Below are 10,711 nucleotides of genomic sequence, written 5' to 3'. Positions count from 1 at the left end.
TGCAATGTGTTAATTATTGAAACTGTCCTACCAATTTGATTTGAAACTGTCTCATTGCTATTTGTTTCTCAATAAAATTATGAAAAAAACAGTCATAATAAATTGTCTAAATGAACATAAACAAGTTATTAAATGTAATCTTACATAAGTGATGGTTTTTAGAGAAAAAATACATAACTGCTGTAGGTAGGGTTATAGGTAAGAAAGCATTTGAATTCTTCGTGTATACATTTATATGTGCATTTGTGTTTGCATATATATGTGTTACTTATACAGAGAATATGTTTTGCCAAAGGAAGTTCTATTTTGTGCTACAAATAAATGTATCATTTTGCTTGTTATTTCCTTCTTCCCTTCATTTTTTTCTGTTTGTTTTTTGGACCACTTTTAATTTTTAACATGGAGAAAAGTTTTCATGAATCATTCAAACTCTCTTGTCATGCCCAAGAAAGTGTGCTTAGCTTGGAAGCTGAATGATTTGACACAAAGTGACAACCTTACTTTGGTAAGTCATTTAATATTCTCGGTAGCTGATGTTTAGAAGCAAAATCTGTAGGCACTGCAGCCTGAGCTCCCTGCAGGAAAATCCTCAGCACTGATTTCAGAAGCAAGAGCTTTGCTAATGAGCAGCATTGCAATCTGCAGCCATTATGTTTCACTTTAGACCAGATTTCCTTACAACCTAAAAGTACAAAAAAATCAGTCTCAAAGCCCTGAAGCCGCTTTAGGCTACTGCACAGTGATTAATCATGGGGGCAACTCCCATACTTTCAGTTTAATTAGTTTGATGGCAACCTACACACATAAAAATGCAATTCATGGCCCACTAATGAACCAGCAGGCAAGAAAAGCACATGGTGAAAACACTATCTATATACACTAAAAAAAGGAATGTATAAAGTAGAACACTGCTTAATTCACACAAAGCCTTTCTCGTCCTATTTGTTTGCTCTGTCTTTTCAGTTCCTTTCTCATTCCATTGAGTGAAAAGAACCTCTAGGCAGAGCTTTTGAAATACTCTTATGCCCTGTGCTGCATTTTTATTACACTTTCCGGGCTGAACTGCAGGTGCTGATGTCAGCAAAATAGCCGGCAGTAGAGCAGGAGAGATATATACATTGTTCGTCTTTTCAAGCTTCTTTAGCACTATTGCTGTAAGGCATTGGGGATCAAGTATGTTTTGTTTTGTTTTTTTATTTTTTTTTAACATTAAAACCAATGGAATTTTATTTCGATGAAAAACTTGAGTTTACAATCATTTAGTAAATGAAGAGCAAACACTTCATTTTCCTATCTCATAACGCTTAAGAAAAAAAGCATTAGTAATAAGTATCTGTGAACAGATTAAGGGTAAGGCAGACTGGATAATAAACCACCTCTGATGTTCACACTCCCTGCATGTGACTCACTCTGAAAGGGTGAAACGGCACTGGATAGAAGTGAGTGAACCAGTAAGACATGAGCACTAAATCTCATCCTAACCATTCAAATAAGCCCAAGATAAATACTATTTTTTCACCATGGGCAGCAAACTATAAACATTTTACTGAAGGAAAACTTTGATAGAAGCACTTAAGTTATATTATACATCACAACTCTAAAATGGCTTGAACAATTCCAATTAACCACCATTTATAAAGTGCAACTATATAATAATCTGCCTTTTATCTGGGGTATGATGAATATCAGTCTTTGTTGAAAACACCCCAGCTACCAATTTCCATCACTTCTGAAAAGACCTATATGTGTGAAAAAGGACTATTCCCCATACAAAGAACCAATTTCACAAATCTACTGGTAAACAAATACATTTTTATAACTGGAACCTCAGGATGCTAGAGTTGTACTCATTTAAAAAAACCATTCAGCTGCCTTTGGTCTTCAAAAATACCTACACTGCAATACCCTACACATGTGCACCTCACAATGAAGGAGAGCGGCCTTGCAGTGCGGAATGAGACTGAGAAGAGTAGCATGCTACGGTTTCAACGACAGCGTCACAGCATTGGGTTCTGAGCGTCAGGATCGAGGTCACTGCTGCCAGAAGGGGGATGGATGGGAAGGATGTCCAGCTCGTCCACCTGTGGAGTGGGGTGCATGACTACCAGCTGGTCCTGGGGAATGTCTGCAGCAGCTGCTGCCAGGTTGGTGATAGATTTACTCTTTACACACTGAAAGTCTACATGCCGACTCTTTCCTTCTTCTTTCTCCCAGGACATTCGAATAAAGGGTCTTTGGACATAGTTGTAAATGACTTCTGGGCGGCCTCCAGGCCTTTTCTTTACTTTTTCTTTGTATGTAGGATAACCTTCTATTCCCAATCTAATCTTCTTAAGACCCCTCTCCTTCAAAACTGATTTGGCCACATCTCTGTTTTCAATGTACTTGAAAAATCTATACAATTTTGTGCTATAAATAATTTGTGAATACTCTTCACCCATCTGTGGTGGATACTCTTCATCCCAGTCGACTACGTCATCATCCGTGAGCACCACTATATGGCATTCTCGCTCCCCACTCTGGGCACTAGCTACCATGAGAGGAAGGATCATTTCTTCAAGATAAAATTCAAATTGCCTACGAGCACCATCATTTGACAACTCATGCATCAGGGCACTGAGATCTCTACATTTAATAGTACTATATTCAAAAGAGATACAGAGATAATCACACGCTTCTCTCAGCTCAGGAATAGATATGCCATCAGGACAACGAATTATTCCTGTCTTATAGTAATCCAGAATGGCTCGAAATACAGTGGAACCAATTCCTTCTGCAACCTCATACTCTCCTTTCTCATTGGGACGTGTAAAATTATGCTCTCGGCCAGACCCAAACATTCTGCCCAACATTGTATTTGGCTGTGCAGTAAAAATGGATGGGTCCACAACAAATCTAGTGTTATCCACTATTAGCGTCACTCGTTCTGATGTTCTCACATTCCGAGCGCCTTCTTTTGGATTTTCATATACGAACACCATCTCCCCGGTTGTCTTACAGCTGCCATCTGAACTTGACTGACTACTGTTTCTGCTGCTGCTCCCAGCACTGCTAACTGAACCATTTGGAGATGCTTTTTGAAGACGAGGACTGCTTGGACGAGAAGAACTATGATCTTTTTCTCTTTCTCTTTCGATATGGTGCTGTCATGTTGGAGAAGTAACATTTCGAATACAAGGAGTGAGCTGAGATTCTGTTCTTTCATGAGATGAATCTCGTGATCGGTCACTTGACCTCCGCCTGTCTCTTGATCTCTCATGTCCCCCACTAGCACCATGCAGACTCATTCTGGTGTTGTCCACTCCTCCTCTAGCAACACGTGAGCAAGTACTGTGCTTCCCCTTGAAGGTCCACAGAAGACCGAGGCAAGGGGGCCGAGGAGAGTGTCGCCTCCGCTTCCTCTTCAACCGGATCCCACCACAGGCAGCTGTGGAGGCGGCCGCTCCAGCAGCGGCGACGCCTCTGTTTTGTTTTTTTAAATAGATAGCTAAGTTGGGTAGAAATATTATAGGCAGTTAGACAGGACTAGGCCCTCAAGGGAGTCAGTGCAGAGGGTGAGAACACATTATAATTGTGCAGTGCATCTGCTGAAGGCCAGCCTCAAGATAAAGATGGAATAACCAGGCCTACACACCTCCCTGAGGAATAAGCACTAAATTGAAGATTATACTGCAGTTGATACCACCTGGTCCAATAAAGTCTAGCTAGACCTCAAGTCAGCCAGGTGGGTGACCAGGACCACCTGATGCGTCTATTCCTGAAGAGGTCCTTGTTCTTTCCATGTACTCCTGCTATGTGAGCTCCTTATTCACTGGTCAATTACCTCAGCAGCTACACTTGTAATCTTATTGGTTGATCATAGATTTGACCCACATTATATTCACCACATGACTTTGTACTCACCTTGCAATTTTGCTCTATAAAACTTCCTCTGTGAAGTGGGATCCACAGCAATCTACTTCCAGGTCCCCTCCTGTCTCTCATGAGAGGTCTCTTTCAGTGAAAATTTTCCTATTTTAACCTCTGTTGTTCCTTAGAATTAATTTTTTGATTCTGGGGACATGGACTCAGCATATCTGATATCTAGCAGTTGAGAGCTGTGTTATTTTGCCTATATCATTTGGAGGTTCCACTAAGATAACTGGAAGGCGGTAGGAGTTTGCTTCAGATTGTGAAGGTAGTCAGAAATTGTCATTCTTGTTTGTCAGTTGCTTACACCTTGAGTTTTTATGCCTTCTCATTTCTACACATTACTTTTTGTCAAAATGATAATTGATGGAGCAGTTGTGATGTTTCTTCAATGAGACATTTTACTTTGCAGGCAAGTTCTTTTATTCTAGTTTTCTACATCCTGCATTTGGGTAATAGTTACTGAATTTATTTGGTACTCCTTGCTTGACAAACTTGATTTGTTTTTACTATTGTGGTTTGTTGTCTTACTTTAGACAGCAGTGCTAGAAAAAAGAAATCTTAGAACATCTACTAGTAGATTTGATACTAACCAAAATATGAATTCATGAAATGCTGTAAAATGGATCTTTTTATGAAATCTAGTTTATATTTAAGAAATATATATGCCTATTTATAAGTCACAGGACTTCAACTGCCTGTTAAAAGGCAATAGGCCAGCAGCCATTCTTAAAGCTTAGAGGATAGGCTTCACTGGGACAGTCTGTCTGGATACTCCCTCTATGGTCCACAGGGGAATGCTGAGCTTGTTCTGCCTCAGTTTCCTTTCAGCCTGTTTTTCTGCTGAATCAGAGTGGATCCTAGCTCTTGAGATTCCTCACTTTAATCTTCCTGGGCTGAGGGTGCCAACTCATAAATGAATTGTCTTAGTCAATTTATTAATGCCACCATGAGCATGAGAAGGAAAGACTTCCTTCCTCTGATCTCACTTCTATCTTTTTCTGTCACTTTGTACTTTCCTTTTTAAGGCTTCCTAGGTGTGGGAAATTGAGGACCTGTGGAAAGAACCAGATTCTGGATGAGACCAAAAGGAGCTGTTTTCTAAAGCACAATATTTAAGGACTAAAATACATTCAGTTTAAGACAGAACCACCAACCTGCTGGCTCTCTCTCCCCTGGTCCTCATCATTATGTACATAAGACAGGGAAGTACTTTCGCTAATATGTAAATTTTGGTTGCTGAATGATGGGTACATGTTTTAATGTGTGTATTTCATAAGTGTTGTAGATACAGAGACATGGAAATTTTAGAGTGAATTTTACATAAAAGTTAGACTTGTCAGGGCCAGGGAGATAGCTCAGTGGTCTAGGCACCTGCCTGACAAGTGCAAGGACCCAGGTTTGATCCCTGGTACCATATGCTGAGCCAGCTCCAGAACCCCAGGCACACCATGCCGGCCACCAAAACCAGGCATGGTGGTACATGCCTGTAATCTCAGCACTGAGGAGGCTGAGACAGGAGGATCACTATGAGTCTGAGCTGTGTAGTGAGACCCTGTACTAAATAAATAAATAAATAAATGATTTTAAGGAAAACTTAGCCTCGTCTTGTTGCTAAGGAAGATCGCCTAGATGACTAGGAGACAGCACAAATGTCTTGGGGATTTCTTTACCTGGGGCTAGGGCAGGATTTTCTGAGCCATTACTTGCTTCTATTTATGGAGGTGATCTCTTTTGCAGGCTAGGAAGTACTCTAATCACTTCCAAGTTCTCCTTTGATTTTGTTTTTCCTCTTTCAAAGAATTGAAAAGGGCCAGCCAAATAGCTCCGTGGATTAAAGCACCTGCAAGCAAGAGCAGGGGCCAAGGCTTCGACCCCTGCTGTGCTGGCCCTGCCCCCAGGGCATGCTGAGATGGCAGTTGAGACTGAGCATGGTGGCAAGCACCTGTAATCCCAGCACTTGGGAGGCTGTAAACAGGAGGATCACTATGAGTCGATCTAGTAGTGAGACCCTGAACACCCTGTAGACCCTTCCCTAAAATACAGAAAAAAAGAAAACAACAACAACAACAAATTGGAAAACAACTGTTCAGGTCTCTTGATTATTGACTTAATTTTGCTAGCAATGCTTCTTTCTTTAAACATGAATGTTACATCTGGAATCAATTGTAACTTGTGCTTTTGAAAAAAAAACATGCACTGGAGGTAAGAGTGTAAGTTTGCAGAGAAGGTCGGGGGCCCATTGTGATGGTTGATACATTGGCTCAACCTGAGAATTTTAGAAGCTTAACTGACTCAGTATGGGCCAGGGTCCTCACTTTGTAAACATGCTGAGCCTGTGCAAGACCAGGGCAGGGAGATGCTGTGAGTGCTACATGCCACCCACACAGAGCAGGAACTTGCTTACAGTGGAAGAGATGAAGTAGAAGGGAGGAACAGAAAGAAGCCTTTGGGAATGGCTTATGGGAAGTGATGAGGGAAATGGGGTCACAGTTGAGACCACTGAGACAGAATTAAGCAACAAGTGAGGACTTTATCGCAGACCAGGTGAGGCTGGGCCAAGGGTGAAAAGACCATTAGCCCTGAGCAAGGGGCAAGAGCATGTCTTATAGGGAAGTCTAGGTAGGGGACGGGAGCATTACTGAGGGAGTACAAAAGTTTGGGTCTCTGAGTAGAGAGTCTAGGGCTAGGTGATAGACAGGCAGTGCTGGCTATCAGGAGTGCAGGCAGGCACAGCATGTCGTGTGTGTGTGTGTGTGTGTGTGCGTGTGTGTGTGCGTGTGTGTATGTGTGTGTGTGTGTGTGATCAACTCTCTGCAGCTGAGCTGTGTGGAACAGCTGCAAGCTGGTTGAGTTGCATGTCAGAGCTGCCAGAAGCTTCTGGCTTCCTGTGGAACGCTGCTGTGCTCCCAAAGATGTCAATAACAAGTCTGCTTGGGGAGTTTTTCTCTCCTAGCTGGGCAGGGTCTAGTTTGGAGACCTGACAGAAGAGTTTGGAAATGTTTGAAGATGTTACCTGAAAGAGCACAGCTGGACCACCTTGGGATGTCCTGTGTGAGAGATTCTGGTCAGAGCTCGGAAGACCAGCTTTCCAAAGGCTTGGAAGGCCAGGCAGTGTGCCCCTAAAAGGGCTGTGGGTAAAGCTGTGAGGGTGAAGTCAAAGGTGCAGTGGAGACCCCAGAAGTTTGGAAAAGCCAGGAACATGGATCATCTAAGGAAAGCTGCAAGGAGGGAGCAAAGCCAGCCCAAGAGAGAGGCCATGGGAGCTACAAACACTGAAGTGCTAGGGGTGGAATTATCCAAGTTCTATTCACAGTGTGCTACAGATTGCCTCAGTTGCTACGCATGGAGCCAAGGATTTAATATTTGCCCTGCTAGATTTTGAGCTTGCTTTTGTCCCAATCCTTGGTATCCACCTGTTTGTAACTTTTGAAAATGGAAATATTTATGTTGTGCCATTGGACATTGGAAGTGTTCAACTTTTGATTTGTACAGGGCCTTATAGTGAACAGTTTGCCTTACATCTCAGAAGAGATTTGAATTTTTCAAGTGCTGAAATACTACCATGGAAACTCTTGTGGATGGACAAAATGCCTTTTACATAGAGGGAAATGGGGAAGGACTGAATGCGGGTTCTTCAGAGCCGCTTCAGTCTTCACCTTCAGCTTGGTCACCATCTCCTGGCTTCTGGCGCAGACTTTCAGCTCCTGCCTTGGACTCTTCAGCCTTCTGCTGTAGACCCTCCGGCCTTTGTTGTATATTCTTCAGTGCTCTGTCACATATCCATGAGTCTCCTGATACAGACTTGAGTGGAAGTCAGCTCCTGTGAGCTCCAGACCTTGTACTGGACCCTTCAGCCTCCAGTGCGCAGACTTATGCTGCAAGTTCCTCTTCTAACTCTGTGGCTGACCATCATAAGCCAAACTTGTCATTTCTTATGCATTTGTCTATCTTGTGTTGTACTGTTTCTCTACTGTTTCCCTGACTGATACACCATGCTGGTAAGGGTAGTTATTCCAACCTGACCTATCTTCTGGTCACTCTCCAGATAATTCTCTGGTCACCTTCTCAAATTCTAGGTCTCAGTCCATTTAAAATGCTTTATGGACACACTTTTCTCCCTGATTTTTCTGTTTGATAGAGAAACAGATGCCTTACTAAAAGATGTCACCTCGTTGGCTAAATTCCAACCGATTCTTCAACAGCTAACAGAGCTTAGCCTAAAGAGAAGGGAGATCTCATTATCCACCCCAGAGATTTAGTACTAGCAATGCCACTTTCTTCATTATCTTTTCCTTTAGGATCAGCTTGGGAAGGACCCTACACCGTGATCCTGTCAACTCCATCAGCTGTCAAGGTAGCAGGCCTTGGCTCCTACATACATCACTGCCATCAGTGTTGGGAGGAAACTGATCAAATGTGTATAGGTGGGACTGGGCCTTTGTGCCTAAGGCAAACAAGCTACCTCAGTCCTGAGAAAAACATCCTGTCTGGTTCAGGTCAGCTATTAGTCGCTAGGCATCCTTGTGTCATGTGTTATTGACTTTGCAAAAGTATAAATAAAATATAATTTTGTTGTGTGGTTGAGTTAGTCTTGTCCATCAGGCAGTAGCGACCACCTAGCCTCAATGATCCTGGACATAATAAAATGTTTTCCAAGAATGCCACTGAAGCCTCTCTACAGATTCTAGTAGAATCTTTAGAAAGTAAGAATGAGGGTCCTATCATGATAGCCAACAATCATATCAATCAAAATGGCCTCTTTCAGATATGCGATGATCATATGTGGCTCACTCCAGCTATAGGACACCTTAGTACAAATCCTCCCTTATGTTGAGAGTGAGGAATCACTCCTACTTTCACTGGCTTACTTCTGCTAAATTCTTGTGATGGACATACTCCCAGCACTGTATATATATGCTATAACTTTAAACTTGAAGACTGGTTTGTAACAGACTTGTTTAATCATCCTGGAACTAGGTAAGAAGCCCCTAATGGCACTGATTGGTCCTTTGGAATCAATTTGTGGCCCTGGATATCCCTGGATGGATAGGGAGAAACATGCTTGGATTTGTGTGGCTACAAGACAAGCTTGTCAAATTATAAGTAACCTGAACACTTTTCCCATCCATGACATTGATGGTCTAAGAGTGTGATGGTCATTTGGCTTCTATAATTATCCTTTCCCTAGGATCAGAGGATGTCATGCAACACTTTGAGGCTATGGCTCAGTATACTGGAGGGGTCTTAAATGACACCTTAATTAGTGTCTCTCTCCTAAATGAAGAAATAAAATTAATGAGGCAAACCATCTTCCAAAATTGGATAGCGTTAGACATCTTAACTGTAGCACATGGACATACTTGTACAACTGTGGCCTGGATACCCCTGGATGGATAGGGAGAAACATGCTTGGATTTGTGTGGCTACAAGACAAGATTGTCAAAAGCTGAAGGTTGTGTTTACATTCCCAATCCTTCAGCTAATGTTTTGATGGTCTGTGGAATGACTGGAAGCCAGAGGCGGTATCAATCCATATACATCAACCCAGCATCAATCAAAGAGTAGGGGTTCAGAGTTGATGTACCCCAGATGGACCCCTGCGCACAGAATGATCTTCGTAATGTAGTGTCATCTAGAGCAGGGAGAAAATGAGTTTTTACTAGTACCTTAAATACTGAGCTTAGTTTCCTATGCAAGAAACACAGTGGTTTGCATGGGGAAAGAGATTTTTAGATATTTTCTTCGACAGCACTTGATTCTTCACTAATAAGCAGAAACCAGAAGCTTGAAGTGTGAAGTTGTTCTAGACTGTCACACATTTTCTTTTGCTTTTGTCCTCAGGCACCAATCAGCTAACCTGTTAGCATATGCATGCTGGGGCACACACATGCCACTGCAGAGCTACTCAGCACAGAAAAGCACAAAGAAGGACCTTGACAATAGACATGTGGGGCCTCAGGCCACGTTCCCAGGAATGGGTTGGAGCTTTGGTTCCCCTGGTGATTACACATTCAGCTCAGGGCCTACATCCTACTCAGTACAAGAGACAAAGAGGAGAGAAGCTGAAGCGCACCAACGAGCCCAGACTGCACAAAGGCTGCCCGCGCCGCAGCCAGATGCAGGAGCTGTGCAAACTGTCACACTACACATCTCACAGCACATTGATCTTCCTCCTCACTAGGAAGCCATTGTAGAAAAGGCTGTATCAGGGAGGCTTTATAAAGCATGCAAAGAGTTTTTGCTCTAATTCATTTGCAATTCCTTTTATTACCTTATTAGTTATGGCCAGAAGAACAATTCTGAAATAGTCTTCCTATTTCAATTTGAGTAAGAATCCCTGTGACTGGGGTGTGTGTGTGTGTGTGTGTGTGTGTGTGTGTGTGTGTGTCTGGGATACATAATAGCCAATGGATAGAAGGCTTTCCCATAGCTGCCTCCTGTTTTTTAAAAAGCATTGCTGAAAATGTAATGTTTTTTCAATTAATTGAACTTCTCATTTTGAGATTGTTACAAGATTCACCTACAGTTGTAAGAAATAATACAGGGCTGGGGATGTAGCTCAGCAGCATAGCGCCTGCCTGGCAAGCTTGAGGTCCCGAGTTCGGTTCCTGTCCTCACATTGGGTCATTCTGCTGCATTCTTCAGAAATAACTTCAGAGATATGACCATAATGAAGACTATGAGTAGTAAATCTAAAGGAGATTCTTATTTTTAGGAAATAGAGGAGCTTGGGGTTGGGGAGATGGCTCAGTATAATAAGTGCTTTCCTGGCAAGCACAAGGGCCTGAGTTCAATCCCC

At 42.5% G+C, this 10,711-nt stretch overlaps 1 pseudogene across 1 annotated transcript; it reads right to left on the bottom strand.

Moving 5' to 3' along the window:
* Window positions 1–1,211: 1,211 nt before the first annotated feature.
* Window positions 1,212–3,450, bottom strand: LOC101565935 (annotated as a pseudogene). Its single transcript, XR_192707.2, has one exon. The product of XR_192707.2 is annotated as a BTB/POZ domain-containing protein 10 pseudogene (transcript).
* Window positions 3,451–10,711: the final 7,261 nt, after the last annotated feature.

The sequence above is a fragment of the Octodon degus genome, unplaced genomic scaffold, assembly GCF_000260255.1.
Source record: "Octodon degus isolate 3935 unplaced genomic scaffold, OctDeg1.0 scaffold00108, whole genome shotgun sequence".
Classification (NCBI taxonomy): domain Eukaryota; kingdom Metazoa; phylum Chordata; class Mammalia; order Rodentia; family Octodontidae; genus Octodon; species Octodon degus.
Note: the sequence above shows the minus strand (reverse complement) of the source record. Positions and strands in the feature narration are given on the sequence as shown.